Source organism: Pleuronectes platessa, chromosome 8, assembly GCF_947347685.1.
Source record: "Pleuronectes platessa chromosome 8, fPlePla1.1, whole genome shotgun sequence".
In the NCBI taxonomy this organism is placed as follows: Eukaryota; Metazoa; Chordata; class Actinopteri; order Pleuronectiformes; family Pleuronectidae; genus Pleuronectes; species Pleuronectes platessa.
In genome coordinates, this window is record NC_070633.1 from 14,117,954 (window position 1) to 14,133,303 (window position 15,350).

A 15,350-nucleotide genomic window follows, 5' to 3' on the forward strand; every position below is an offset into this window, starting at 1 on the left:
AGATCAAGTTAATCCATTTTATTTCAGCATGAACAGAAAAAAAAGAAGGGAGTTTCATTGCACCTCACAACAGTTCCTCATAGCAGCATGATGCATACAAAGAGATGTATAAAAACCTATTCATTTAGGCAGCATAGTGCAGCAAATGTCCCTACATTTGCTGATGTCACCACCCGTGGCTCTGTGGACAGGCAAGCCAGCATCTAAAACATCCTCCTGGATGGCTCCCTGTGTGTACAGCCAGGCGGCGGCTCGCACAGACTTTGCGCTTCCGTCTCAGGGGGGTCCCTGACGTACACGCTGCGGTGATAGACTGCAACTAGAGTCAAAGATGAATAAAAAAAAGATTAAATTATCAGGTGCACAATTCAGAAAGCACCACAAAGTAGAGGAGAAGAAAAAACAATATAAAGGTAAGAATCACCCTGATTAATTATTACTGCAGCCTTAATTTAGCAAATTAAAAACAGCACATGCAATAGAATACTGCAGATAAAAAAAAAGAACAACAAAAACTCTGATGTACTCAGTTTTCTTTAACCATCAGAATAGGGACAGATTCATTCAGTAGAGCATGTTTCCACAGATGCACCTGTACCCATTATTAAGTCATGTCATTTAATTGTCTTTCATTGACATACTTCCAGTGTCCTGGGAAATTTAGTTTTTTGAATATTATGAAATGTATTAAATTGTTAAATTTAATAATATCAGGATTTTCACAATGAGACCCACATCCAGTTTGAGTCGTATTTAGAGGAGCACTACCTTTGCATAAAAATGTGACCGAATTGTTTCTATTGGGATCCAAAATGTATAAGGTTAAGATAAGAGCCATCAGTAAATGCACTGCTGCTGCACACACAGTATGCAACACTTATAATCACCAACAGGGGGCATCCTATTTCAAAGAAAGATTCCTGGAGGATCTGTGAAACTTTGCACAAGATTCACTTTATATATTGTTATTTCTGCAGGTCTCCCACATATGATACTCACCTGTCTTTGTTTGCCAGTAGGATCCTCTTGCTTGCAATATTACTATTACTATTAAATACTGTAGCATGTTCCCATCCTCCAAAAAAGGCTACTGTTCAGTTTAATTGCATTGTGACCAACATCACAGTTTGAATAAAAACCTCAGCCAATATTCATTTGATTCCTAGTTAAAGGAAAACAAGGCTCTCCTTTCATCCCCTCACTCTGCACGGTATCTTTTCGCTTCACAGGTTAACACAACAGTTTCAGGGATGTGCCCCGTGAAGTAATTAATGTGCCACTCTGCCCCTAAGATGCTGAAAAGGGGGCTACTGCTTTCTGCACCCCGCTTTTTTCCCAGAGCCCCTCTATGGGAAAACAGTTGACATCATTGCCCATGTTGGCTTTGCTCTGTGTGCTTAACGCATGCATAGGGAGCAGGAGTTGTGTACTCTTCCACACGTTTGCTCTCACCCTTCAAAGCAGCTCCGCGGTCACTTGTGCACAGAATGATGTCATGGCCACTGTGTGTTCATGGCAATTGCATCTGACATGCTTTATCTTTGTGCAAGCTACAGTCACTAGAAGCCGGTCAGGGTGAACACATATTCTCTTGCCTACAGGGAGGGTCACAGCTCCCCACAACAGGCCCTGCTTTCACAGAAGGCTATTTTAGGAAGCACGTGAGAGCAAGAGATTCATTCACTCACAGGTCAAGTTCGGCTGGCCGCTATTAACATCTCAGCTCGGCCTGGAGATATCGGGAGTTTGCTGTAATTGCCAGGGCAGCATATTCTGCAAGCAAATGAGTGGCCGGAATTATTTCAGCCCATTTATTTCAGGAGACGATCCAGCGCAAGCAGATGACCCACATCCTTTGAAGTGTGTGGAATGGTTTCCTGGAAACTTGAATGGGGTTGCTTTGGGTTACAGAGGGTGTTATTTGTTCATCAGTTACATATCTTTTTGCTCCAGTCCGTAACTCAAAACTACTCATGTCTTATGGTGCATGAAGACAGAGAAGCATATTTTCCTGAGTGACTCTTGCTCACTTACATCTGGAACAGCTATCATGGGCAAGTCGCGATCTCATCACCCTTCTACAGCGTCAGGCTCGCTGATCAATGCACGCTCCTGATTTTATGGCTGTGTTATTTGTGTTTTACAGTCCGTATAATTCAGAGCTGATGTCCTCAAGTTATGCTAAAAATACTATTTATTTCATTTTCCGGGTGAAATTGGACCAAACCATCTGTAAATGAACATTCTAATTCCACTTTATGATGCTGAAATAGCATGACAAAAGTGATGATGATAGCAAAACCAATATGTTCCACTTAGAATTACATTTTTGTAAATAAATACCCTGCAAGATAGGATGTTAACAAGCGATCCTGCAGCTGCCAGACTTGCCCTCTGGATTATAACTTGCATGAGAAGGGAGAGCCATTAGTGCAAGTATGCCTCCTGAATGTGTGAGCTGTCTTCACATAGAGCCTGGTGATGGGAACAACAACAAATTGCTGCACTTACAGGATCCCTAGTAAACGGTAAATGAGATGAAGGTTCCGATTAAGTAAATGGCAGAGCAGTAGACGACCCTAACTCCTGCACAAGCGCGGCGCTTTATTGCTTTTCCAGATGGCCTCCAGCAACAGACATATTTGTCACGTTAGGCTTCCTCTCTGTAAGTCAGATGAGAAAAAAGACGCAGAACAAAGGCATTTCCTCAGGAGCACGAGCCAGCATACCTGCTGTGATTGTTGACAAACTAGCACAAGATGAAACTCAGGCATTTTTCAAAAGCGTAATATCAGTGTAATTTAGGATATTACAGCCCTATTCCATTGGTGATGACTTTTCATATAATTGGAGGGTGCTAAGAATAACTGCTCTCTGCAGAGAACACTTCTGGCTTCTCGCTGCCAGCTAGGTTAATCACCAGGTACCAGCCGTTTGATTCTTGCTCCTGGCCTTTATTTAAGACATTTGTCAGGTGCAGACGGATCTTTTATAGGCTCACACATTTTGCGGTTAGAAGTTGTGTCTGAACATCTCAACTATGCAAAAAGAAATGCACAGCTGTAAACTGTTTGTTCCTGTTTGAAGTTACATTTAGTACTCATCTCCTCCAAGTTATTCAGTACAGGTGAAACATACGTCTGTTTTGAGTTACTCTCACATTGAGCTAAGTCGCTGAGTGCAGACGGGGATAAAAACACCAACAGCAGATCATTATCGCTCATCATCATTCAAGTCACATAACAACTCTTTGAAGTGCTTTTATATTGCTCGAGGTTGCTTTACTCTTTAACCCTGTCTGTTTCTGTGTCCATCACGTCGTCAGGGGGCCGAAACGGGGCCGGTCAGGGCTGGTGTTTTGCTGCGATGGTATCATGACTCGTCTGGTGCCTCCTTTAAATCTCTGCATTTATCACCTGTCATCCCTCCTCCGACTCCCTGACCCTTCGCATCTCACCCTGACCGCTCCTCTCTTTTCCAGCTCCTCTCTTTGTGAGGAGGAGCGGAGTGGCAGCGTGGACCAAAGGCCCGGTGACACCTCTCCTGACACCAGCTGTCCGTCTCTCCTCACAGTTGCACCGGCTGACTGACACCCTCTCTGACCCTCTTAGCTTATATTCACCCCTGTAGGAATCGACCAGTCACAACAGCACCCTCCTCCAGCCCACTCCCACCTAGCACCTCCTCCGTTTCTCGAACACAATGTATGCTCTATAGGAATCTTTAAAAGAGGTCACTGCACACTGCATTTGTATTTTCATGGGGAAAATGTGACTTCTCCCAGGGTTTAATAGAGACTCAATCTCAAATGTAAAAAGTCCCAGAAGAAAAACTCCACTTATCCCAGCTTTGCCTGATCTCATTTAGATCCACCTGAGGGGGCATTGAGTGGCGTGCAATCCCAGAGACGGCATGTCTGGGATGGGGGGGGGGATTAGAGGAGACTCTCCCCATGGCTGGCTGGGGTCCGAGACTATCTGAGAGGCTCGCCTGAGAATCTATGTGACCATTTCATGTTGCCGTTGCATTTCATCCTCTGTGAATCAGTGCGCAGCCTCAGATTGGAACTCCCTTGTGTCTTTTTATGTTTACTCTCACAGTTTAACAGATGCTTTGTAAAACAGTCCTTCATCTTCAAGCTTGTTTTCATTGAGTGTGATGTGGGCTTTCACTTGCTTGTTCAAACATTTTGTGAGCATCAAACAGTTATCCTAGAGTCTTGTCCTCAGTTTGTTTAATTACTTTATAAACTCGTTCTTTTAAATGTTAATCATTTATTTGATACCCTCTTTTTTAATGTCTTGCTGTGTCTTCTAATTTAAAATGAAGTCGGTAACAAAGTGTCTGTCCCTCCATAACCCTTGACACATGCTCACTGCTCCTCTGCGACCTCTCGGCTCTTTCCACTGTGAACAGAGCACTTGTTATGGCCCATCCCTGTGTTTGGTCAGGATCAGCTGGAGGTGGAACCTTAAAATGAAAAACACAAACAAGCTGTCAGGGGTAAACCTTATAATTACTAGCTGTACATGCACTGTAAACACAGGGATACATGGGGGGGATGATGCTCGGTGGGACTCATGTGCTCACGCTCCCCGTTTCCACCGCATAAAACAACAATCTGCGTGTGCGGTGGTCCTCTTTCTCTGGCCTAATGAGGCTAGTCATTCACCAGGTAGTTTCTACCTCCTCTGGTGTCTCTCTCGGTTTCTCTGCATCATTCAAACGGCTTTCCTCACCAGTGACAGTTACAGCGTAATTGACCTGTGGCCAGCCCTCAGCAAATAGGACTTGTGTTGTGTTCCATTCTCACGCAGAAGTCATCCACTTTGTGAAACCTTTTATCCAGAAAAATGGATCATCCATCACTAACCCCTCTCCCCTCTCCCCTCTCTCCTCTCCCCTCTCGTAGCCCCTCTCCTCCCACTGGTTGCGTAATAGGCCGTACCTTGTGAGTCATTTCTGGTGGGGGGAACACTTTGTTCGGAAAAGAGGGTCACGTCCAGAGAGTAGAAATCAGCCTTTCACCAGGCTCGAGGCACAATACGCCACTGTTCGTCCTAAAAGCAAAGGTCTCCACTTGCCACCTTCCTATAAGCAGCTTATGCCCATGTGAACTGTACTTACTGCACCTGTTCATATTACAGGCTGATGCTGCTTGAGTCACGACAAAATTATTATGGTCTTCCCCTGTGTGTGAGAACATTTCCCTCTCTTTCTTATTGATGCTGTTCCAAGTTATGTAACTGCATACTATGCCACAATAAAGGATTAGACCAACTTTGAGGAGATAAGCTTCATAATAATAATAATAAGCAGCAGCTCAGGGCTGGATTTCCAACCTGCGAGTTGTTTACATTTCACATGTGATCCCATTCAACATCATCAGCTGCAGCTCCCACCTATAGTTCATAAATGGATCGGTTTATTTGGCCCTAACTATCACGTGGTGATTCCTCTCATACAATAGTTGTACGACTATTTGTTCCTGCAAGTTGTTGAAACACTTCACCTCTAATCTCAGCCTGCTTCTGTCTTTTTCCCACCCTGTTCTTTTCCTCTCTAGATATCCTGTTTATACGACATGCACAGTTGTAGAAATATTGCGGAAACTGGGACACATTTCAAAATACAATACAGACTAGATTTTGGTGCATGTATGAAGGAAAGGTTCTGACAACATTTAGTAAATATTGTCATTCTAACCTAACTTTTCTCCAGGCTGGGTCTTTCCATATGACAGCTAAGGTGTCTTTATATCTCTCGGCCAAAGATAACAGAGTTACTTCATGTTAGCGTAACGTGTGCAATCACATCTTGCAGATTCAAGTGTGTGTGTGTCTTTGTGCGTCTGTATCTGTGTGTACACAGCATAGGTCGGAAACGGGCTGGACCACAGCGGCTGTGGAAGGAACCGGGAAGGAGTCTGGAGGAAAAGGCGTAGCTGCTGGCTGTTGGCCGCCACATCCACTGCCTTTGCCACAGGGTGCAATAAAACACACGCTGGAGACAACTTCACACACATTTACACACGTGTATGCTCAGATATGAGACCCTGATGACAAAGTACGGAGCTGACCATTATTGTAGACGTGCTGACCTCTTAGTAGAGAGGATAATTGAGTGACTAATCTGTGTGGGACTGGGCTACCGTGGAGCAATGAGCATTCATTTTGATCATCTCCCGTTCTTTGTTTAAACTGGGCTGTTCAATTCACGTAGACAGGGATTATGTCATTATCTACTCAAAGTCACACCCCCTTTGGCACAACATATTGACTTAATCAAATCATGCCAAAACTAAACTCCTTTGAGACCCTTTACTAGGCATATACAACAACCATTATATTTTTTGTTAAACAATTTTTGATTGAGCATATGAGTATAAATCTTCAGGAAAACGGTCTTAACTATTCTTGTTCGAGTCGTCCAGGTTAAAAGTGTGGACAGGGAGTAGGCGGCATGGGACAGTATTCAGAAACAGCTGCGGTGGAGAAACCCCCCGGGGCAAAGGGCACCAAGGGAGGAGAGACTTGTGAAATCTACTGTACTTTCTAATAATACTGGCAATTCCAAGAGAATTCATTTCCAAACTCTCATCTCTACAACATCCACAGAATGGAAAGTCACAACCTGGGAGAGTTATTTATTTTTGATTTATCTGAAAACTGTTCAGATTCAGAGGATTACATCCTCTCTTTTTCCTGTGTTATCTCCCCCAAAACAATGGCAGGAATTACAGGGGACTTTTGTCTTGCTGACTCTATGGACTTAAAAGTGAAACAACGAGGTTATAAAACTGGGCCCAAGGTCGGGCACTCTTTCTTTTTTTTGCATGGTTTATATGAAGAAGTAGAACTGGTGATCCGTATGTTGGTGAACACACAATACTCATCTGAAATCTGTCACAAGGTGTTGAGAATCATTCCTCTACACAAAGCTGCAGGTGTTGCACTAAAGTCTTACCTCCCTCATTAGCAGCTCTGTATTCTTGAGTGATCTTTACGCTTCTTCTCCACAGCTCAGGGTCTCACCTCGGAGACAGCCCCGCTGAGAGATGGGACCAACCAGGGGGAAACATGGGGGGCGGGAGGGGGGAGGTCAGAGGTTGCTGGTGCAGAAACAGGGGGTCATGGGGAGTGGTGGGGTAAGTGACCTTTGACATCCCAGTCACAGAGTTGCAGACTCCGAGCCTTTAATCACCTATCAAGTTACAATTACTCACTATGTGTTTGCATCTCAGGTCTATTACATATTAATATAGATTCAGTTTATAGGCGTTCAATGAACCCACTGCAGACCTTATAAAGTGTGCTGCAGACAGTTGTAATAGAATATATAGCACAATTATTATTTTGAAAATATTAATTACAAATGTGATTTTGCTGCTATTGCAAGTTAACACATTTTAATAGTCTTGCTAAAGGCTGAGTGGTGTTTCCCTGATCATATAATCTGATAGGCTATTGCATTCCTTAGGTTTCATGTCATATTCCCCACAGAACAACTGGCCTTTTTCACAGTGCTCAGTTTGACTCATCAAAAGCACAGGTGGAAGTAATAGTACATGTAATGGCTCTATTCCATCCAACTCTCTCAATAAGCCAGGCCAGTGAACTATTGCACAACACTTGGAGATATTGACACATTTAAATGAAATGCAGCTGTTATTATACTATACTATTTCTTCATTTTCCTATATGCTATTTATTGCACTTGAGATTTCCCTGCCTTATCTCAGTCACCAAAGCTGACCTGCACTCTTTACAGAGAGCACAATGTATATTGATAACACATGTATTGTAAATAGTGTAATAATCGAATAAACTAGCCAATATGTAGCTAGCAACAATCAAAAAAGTATTATTGTATTTCGTGTCACATGCACAAACTATAAATGAAGATGGAGGACTCAATGTATTTTGGTCCATGTCCCAACCTCTAACACAGAGGAGGCTGGATTCATGACCTGTATTTCACAACTTAAGATATTAAATATTATAACTGTTATGTTAAGGAAGCTAATTTCTCAACTCAGTATTTTATCACAATGATCAAAATTGAACATGCTAAACTCATGAGTCATGAGAATATGAAGAAGAAATGGCCAAACGTAATGTTAGCTAGCAAAAATGTTGAATAATTTGGCTAACAACATTCAGAATAGTCCAGCAGTAGCCTCTAGGTGTGTTTGTGTATTTACGTATTGGCTAGTTGAATCCAAGATGTCAGTTGCAGGCAGCAGTCCAGAGACTAGTATTCACGGGCCTGCCCTCATGTTGTTGTTGGAAGGTGTCGAAGGCCCAGCTGTGAAAGAGAGATGAACAGCAATACGAAGGGAAGTGAAAGTACATTTAGAAGTGAATATTGGCTCAGACTGCAGCACTGACTCGGCCATATGAGGGCATGTTTCTTCCAGATAAGGGCCAATCTTTTTTCACCTAAAACAGGAGAAAAACACAACCAAGTGAAGTGAAGGATGGCGGCCGTTCCAGCTTCTCCAAACGAGAACATAATATATCAACAGCAGGAAATGACAGATAACACATGTTGACCCTAACGTTTAGTCACTTTGAAGTCAAGATAGAGAAACACTTAGCAGAAGGAAAATGGAGACTGTGGCCGCCCTGTTGTCATGTTTGCTGTGAACTGTGCGGCCGGCCTAAGAAACAAGAACTACAGAATAATTCATACAGAGTGAGAGGGGAACAAAAGCCATGGATAGAAAAGATAAAATATGATGTCCAAGCATTTATTATGATTGTATACAGGTTTTTTCAACATTTGACTGGTAATGAAAAATGCCATGTTAATACAGTACCTCACTGCTTTATGTTTCACACATGGTGTTTTACCATAGATTGAATATAAAGATGGATGACATGACGGTGCCCAAGTGCAATTTCTTCTACTAATTATTGATGCCACAAAAACAGGATTAGATGTCTTGATCGACAGCTCAGACTGACTCCTAATGCAATCACTACTGGACATTCTTGTCCAGGATATATTATCCTAATTTCTAGGTAGTGGGAGGAGGTGGGGACGCGTGGTCCGTCTTTAATTACAGTCTATTGTTTTAGTTGTTCTGACTCTCTTGAATTAGTATCCGTTATTTCTTGTTTTATTATTTGCAATATCATTGTTGGACCTTTAGTTAGTTGTGTTTATGTTACAGATATTATTGTCAAATGGAAGGATGAAAAATGCATGTCAGAAACTCCGGCTTAATGCGGTGTGTGCTGGCCTGTTTTACGCATTGGGTTTGGTTTGGAGCAAATTCCCTTTGTGTGAAACACAATGCTGAAACCAACAATCTCATAATTACTATTACCCAGCCAAGACTTGCCCAGTGCACGTGGGGATACTGGGATTGAAAGAGGGACTATTGCATGAATGGTTATATGGAAGTCATGCAAATGTGCAGCACATTATACCATGTCTGTTACACTCTCAAGACACATTGTTAAATTTGTTAAAAGATTTGTCACCAGTTTGTTTATTTATATAATAATATGCTCTGAGAGAAAGACCAGAGCATCACTCTGCCGAGCAGACTTTATTATCTCTGTCAGTTGTAATAGGTACCTCTACCTTATCTGCTGTTTTTATGTGCACTGTGTTATTATTGCCTAAGGAGCACTGTGCCCGCATAATCTGTGGCCGTCCCGTGTTTTTACACCCATGTCAAGCACAGAATTAACATTAAGACTCAAACCGGTCATTACAATTCTATATATAAGCCTCTCCTCCACACATCTCAGTCATCAGTAAAGATCAAACATTGTGTAACATATATGGGGGAAATGGGATCCGAGAGCAGGAACACAAAGGATCCATTTCAGCACGTTTAACCAGCTTTGGAGTTTAGGCCTCACCAAGCAGCACTTCAAAAGAACTTCCATGTCAGTCAGGAATCAGGGTGCCCGCTATGAAAGAGCCGCTCTGTGCCCAGATCTGTGCCCCTGGACCCTACAGCTCTGACATTCAGCATAGTGGCACCCATCTCTACTTTGATGTCCACATTGTCACAGAGTCCTATGGAAGTAATCAGGCGTGCTCTGTTTATGTTTGATCACAGCACCAGTCAGCCGGAGCTGGACCTTATGACTGCCGTGTCCCATGTGCGACGCCTCTGCGGGTCACTGGAGACGACTGATGTCGGCCGAAAATACACAGAATTCACCGTGGGGGTCTCCAGTGCGACGAGGACCAAAATAATGACGTTTGCCAAGTCGAAGCAGAGATGGGTGTCTTTCATGGACAGGACTGCTGTGACTGGGCTGTAATGTGTGGTGGCTGCACTTCCGACAAATAGCCAGAGGTGGCAAAAGTACACACATTCTTTACTCAAGTAGAAGTACTTGTGTTAAAAGCTCAGGTAAAAGTATAAATACTGGTTCTATCACTTTACTCAAGTATAAGTTTAAGTAAAAAGTCCCCCTCTACTGTCTGTATCTGTGCAAAGCAAACTGAGACTCATGTGAAACCAATATAGTTTGAGAAGAATATTGAGCTGCACTGGAAATGACGAGTTGTGTTGAGTGAGGTATTCTTAATTTGAATAAGGCCGGGGATGGGGTATGTTTTCCGCTTCATTGAGGTTAATTTAGACATTATATGTAATGTTGGCTGATTCTTCACATTCTTCTATGTTGTTACTCCTTGTCACATACGACATGTGTGCTGAGTCACTCCCTTCCCCGTGGTCGAGTCTCCCTCGCTTGTCTGATTCGTCTAGATAAGTCTTTTACGGCTCGCTTAAAACGTTGTGTGTAATATGCACTGATAGATAAGGAAAAGTCGTTTCTTTGTTGTTGTCCATTAAGGTTGGAATCTGTCCTGATTATGGGGAAGTCCGCGACCTACACAGAAACGAGCCTGTTTTGAAAATGTATGTAGGACGTAGATAGTGCTAAAACGTAGAAAGTACAATTAAAAAGTCTACTAAAGTAAAGTACAGATACCTGCAATATGACTACAATAACAAAGTATTTGTACCTGATTACTTCTCACTTCTGCAAATAGCTTCAGTCAAATGCACTAACTCCAGGAATGCACAGAAGATGAAAACAAGTGAATACACAAAGGAGTAGGTCAAATATGTGCTGCCTTGGATTTAGGCCAGTTAGGAGAAGGTAGACAAGCTTTTTTCTTATTCTAACCCTTTAAGTTATTGCCTCTCTCCTCTCATCCCTCCTTCTATTCTTAACACCACCTCCTCCTCCTTCCCCTCCTCCTCACCACTTGCTCAGGTCAGAGTTGGGGGACCACTAAGAACTTCACTGTATTACATCCCCCCCCCCCCCCCCCGCTTGCTGAATGAAAGAGGTGTAAAACAACCATTATCATTTACGTGTGCGTCTGTGTATATGCATGTGTGTGAGTGTGTGTGTGTATTGGGGGAGTGGGGGTTGTTGTAGCTGCATGTGTTCTGTAAATCCCCTGGGCCTCTCAGAAATGAGTTATCATTAAATCGTCCTAATTACCTGGTTCCTCTATGTTGGACCTCATGGCTTTCAAATACACAACCAGAGCACCTCCTGTTAACTCTTCACACTGTGTGGGAACAACAGGCAGGTGTGACCAGTAACAACAGGATGACAGGGTTCAACACTTCTGCTCCCCATGGACTTCCTCTCACACCCCAGCTCCACATTGGACCACACCCCGAGCAACAACAGACACAACGATCCCCCGTGTGTGTCTGCCAGTGTACGATATATCTGCGCAAAACGTGTAGACGCTCTGTCTTTTGTGTCTGTGCGGCTGTGCAGGCACTCTGGTTGTAACCCCTGAATACCTTCACTGGGTTAATCCGTTTAACTGGAGGAGTGCTCATCAACTCGGACAATCGCAGTTAACCCCAAACAGGCTCTGATAACCTCGGAGCCTAACCTGTGACCTCTGACCTTAACCTCAGGGCTCTTCAAACAAGACATTGGCCTCTAGGGAGTCAACACATACATCTTAACGGGGTTTCCATTTTCTTTCTCTGTTTTGCTTCCCCTCTCTCTCCGTCTCTCTCTCTCTCTCTTTCTCTCTCTCTCTCTCTCTCTCTCCCCCCTCTCTCTTTCTCTCTCTCTTTGTGGTTTCTGCGTAGGGCCGGCCCAAGCTAATCCTTTGAGTCTGTCTCCTGCGGAGCCCATCCTAAGTTTTCACAACACGGAGCCAGAGGCTGCTGTGCTGTACACGTGAGGAGTAAACAGCGCTGCATAGTTTGTGTGTTTTTCTAATCCTCTCAGAAGGTGCAAATCTTTGAAATCGGATCACAAATATATTGTTTCACTTTCTTAAAACTCGAAACAGCTGGAAACAAAGATTTGCCAAGCAGGACAAAACAGTGTATTTTTGAGTATTATGCAATGAATTTGAGAATGACTAGAATCGACATTAATAAAAAACAAAAACAGATATTAAGCTAAATCATCCTTGCTGGCAGGATCAACCCATTTTGATTTGCTAGCAATAATAAAACTTGGAAGTATAAAATATCAACTTATTTTTAAAACTCTAAATATTTTTACATATTTACATATATAATTTACATAGAACCATACATTTCCAGGGGTCTGGCCCATTGTGGCCTGTAAGTATTACAGAGGGGTTAAACAGAGGGCGATTTGTCCTCAGTGTGAGTTGTGTGTGTTTTGGTGTTTTGTGTTTTGTCAAGTACAGAGAGGTCATAACTCTGACACTCAGTGTGGACCTTTGATTCGACACTTTCACATTTTGTCCAAAGCGATGAAAGTACAGTGTGCAAACAGCTGACTGTAGATTCAGAGTTGTGTAGTTGTTGAGTGTAAGCAGACAATAGGGAGTGGTTTGAACAGGGTGTGGATATGTGTCATTTTTAAGTGCAGTTATATGTAATAATGTGAGTTACAAAACATATTCAGGGCATAGTAAATTTCCAGGTCCACTCTCTTCAGCTGCTGAATTCCTCTTGAAAATTTCCAGAGGAGCCGTATGTGACAACGCAAATGTCCAAGACGGCTCCCGGTAAAATGTCCAGGGAAAAATTAGAGTGAGCCTATGTGAGTTTCTAACATGAGGCAAATGCAAAACTGGAAGAATAGGAATGAAAAAGAGGTGCCACACAAAAATGGCAACTTGGAATAGATGAAAATCCAGAACCGTTGGTAATAAGGGCTGACGTTGCCGTTGATGAGCTGCAAACAACAACACTGTACTTTCCGCAGCAGAATTGATACGTCATGTTCTGCCTCCTGCATGCCATACCCACATTTCCCTGTTGTCAGGAATGCGTCTAACAATCTCCTGCTGTGTCAGGAAAATGTGGGAAACCAATTTTCTGGAGTTCAAGTCTGAAACCTCTTTTACACCCATCACTCAGTCCTACTTGGGCCTCCTCCCAACCTCTTGGTAAGTTCTTAAGATCCCCTTCAACAGGTTGAGTGGTTAATGAAGGCTCAAAGAGAGTGATAGGAGGTAATAGTGGGTAATAATACTAATTGGTGCTGATTGCAGAGCTCCTAAAGTGGAATATCTGTGTGAGTAAACACAGGCCTGGTTCTTTTCAGTGAGCTCACCCCCAGTGTGCTCTCCCTTTCTCCCAGCACAGCCTAGCAACAGCCTGTCCTTCCATTTTACTGGGTTTTGACCAAATAACTCAGCTGGCCATCACAACTCTGCATTGGTCGCCCATCCTTTTGTTACCGCTCTTTTCTGTCTGTGCCAAACATGCCAGATCTCCATGTGTCAGAGAGCGAGAGGAAGGAAGGGAGAGAGGCTTTGCACGTGATTTCCAGAGCGCAGAACGAACCCCATGCTGTCTTCCCATTTATCTGACCCACATTAAGTCATTTCTGCCTGATTCGGTCCCTCTCCTTCTGGGGCTTTGAGATCGTCTTGTCCTTTAAGAGGTGATGTTGACTGCTGTTGCCTTTGACAGAGGCTGTCTTTGTCACGTTTAAGAGAGACCAGCGGGCCCCCATGTCAGAGACAACTTCATACTCTCAGCAACACTTGAAGGAATACTTCAACTTTTTCGTAAAGACCTGTATTTGCTTTAAATGAGAAGACTGAAGCTCTTCTAAGTCTTTCTGTGTGGTTAGTTTAGCATAAATACAGAAAACAAAGGGTTAGTGCCAGCCTACCACTGTCCGAACGCAACCAAATCTGCAACACCTTTAAACCTTCCTAATTAACGCAGATCTGTTTGTTTATCATATACAAAAAACAAAGTGTAAAATGACAATGTCTGATAATACTGGTGTTTGTACTCCATTTCTTTGCCAATAAACAACCACAGCAACTAAAACACTTTCATATATGCACTGACATTTTTCTGAAATTGTCCGGAGGTGCACGTGAGAGCACAAATGTCAGAGTCAGTTGCTCTGGACATTATTCGGAGCATTTAACCCCCGACAAAAATGTCTGGAAAATGTCAAAGTGAGCCAACGTGAGAATACAGCAGGAAAATGTCTGGAACATTCCCTTCCAGCGAGTGGGTGTGTTGATGACGTCTCTAACACGTAACAGACGCTAAACTAAATAAAAGAATCACCAAAAAGAATACAAATATCTCGGGATTTAAAAGAGGCGCCATACATATGGAAGACAAAGATGTCAACTTGGAAAGACAGCGAGATTCAAGAGCCTTTGGCGATTAGGGCTGACGCAATTGTAAATGTGCTGCGAGGAAAAATACATGATTTCCGCAGTGGAATTTTTGCATTATGTCCTGCCTCCTGAATTATATACCCAGATGCCAACCCATGCCTGAATGTTCCAGACATTTTCCTGACTTGGATAATCTCCTACTGCGTTCTTCATACGTGATGGGCAAAGTCCGGAAAATGTCCGGTACCAATTTTCCAGACAGCTTTCATAGTTCATGTCTGAAAACGGCATCAAGTCAAAATATTGACAGCTTCAGTTGAAGCTGGATCATTTTAGCTTATTCTGGGAAAGAAACCAAACAAGTATATATCTGAAATTCTCTAATTGATTGTTTAACTTTTTCCTCTGACTAATTTCACATCTTACGCGCCACTCATTAATTCCAGGCTCCACTCTGACGTGTGTCCCTCATGTCCGGTCAGTTGAAGCTGGATCATTTTAGCTTATTCTGGGAAAGAAACCAAACAAGTATATATCTGAAATTCTCTAATTGATTGTTTAACTTTTTCCTCTGACTAATTTCACATCTTACGCGCCACTCATTAATTCCAGGCTCCACTCTGACGTGTGTCCCTCATGTCCGGTCACTCACACAACAGCTCCAGCTGCCAAAGGTTCCCCCACAACACGAGAAATTGGACCTTGGGCACAGGGTTTGGAGGCCTAGAAAACTTCAGTGCTGCAGCAAAAGGCAGACCGCA

The 15,350-nt window shown here is 43.0% G+C and overlaps 1 long non-coding RNA gene across 2 annotated transcripts; it reads right to left on the reverse strand.

The window, feature by feature from the left end:
- Nucleotides 1-3,748: 3,748 nt before the first annotated feature.
- LOC128446109 (uncharacterized) lies at nucleotides 3,749-8,329 on the reverse strand. 2 transcript variants are annotated; one of them, XR_008339551.1, is made up of 3 exons: nucleotides 8,204-8,326; nucleotides 6,967-7,050; nucleotides 3,749-4,470 (listed from the first exon to the last, which is right to left on the reverse strand). It is a non-coding gene; the product is annotated as an uncharacterized LOC128446109 (long non-coding RNA). The 2 variants fall into 2 exon arrangements; XR_008339552.1 differs by lacking the exon at nucleotides 6,967-7,050 and having other exon boundaries at nucleotides 8,204-8,329.
- Between the last annotated feature and the right edge of the window lie 7,021 nt (nucleotides 8,330-15,350).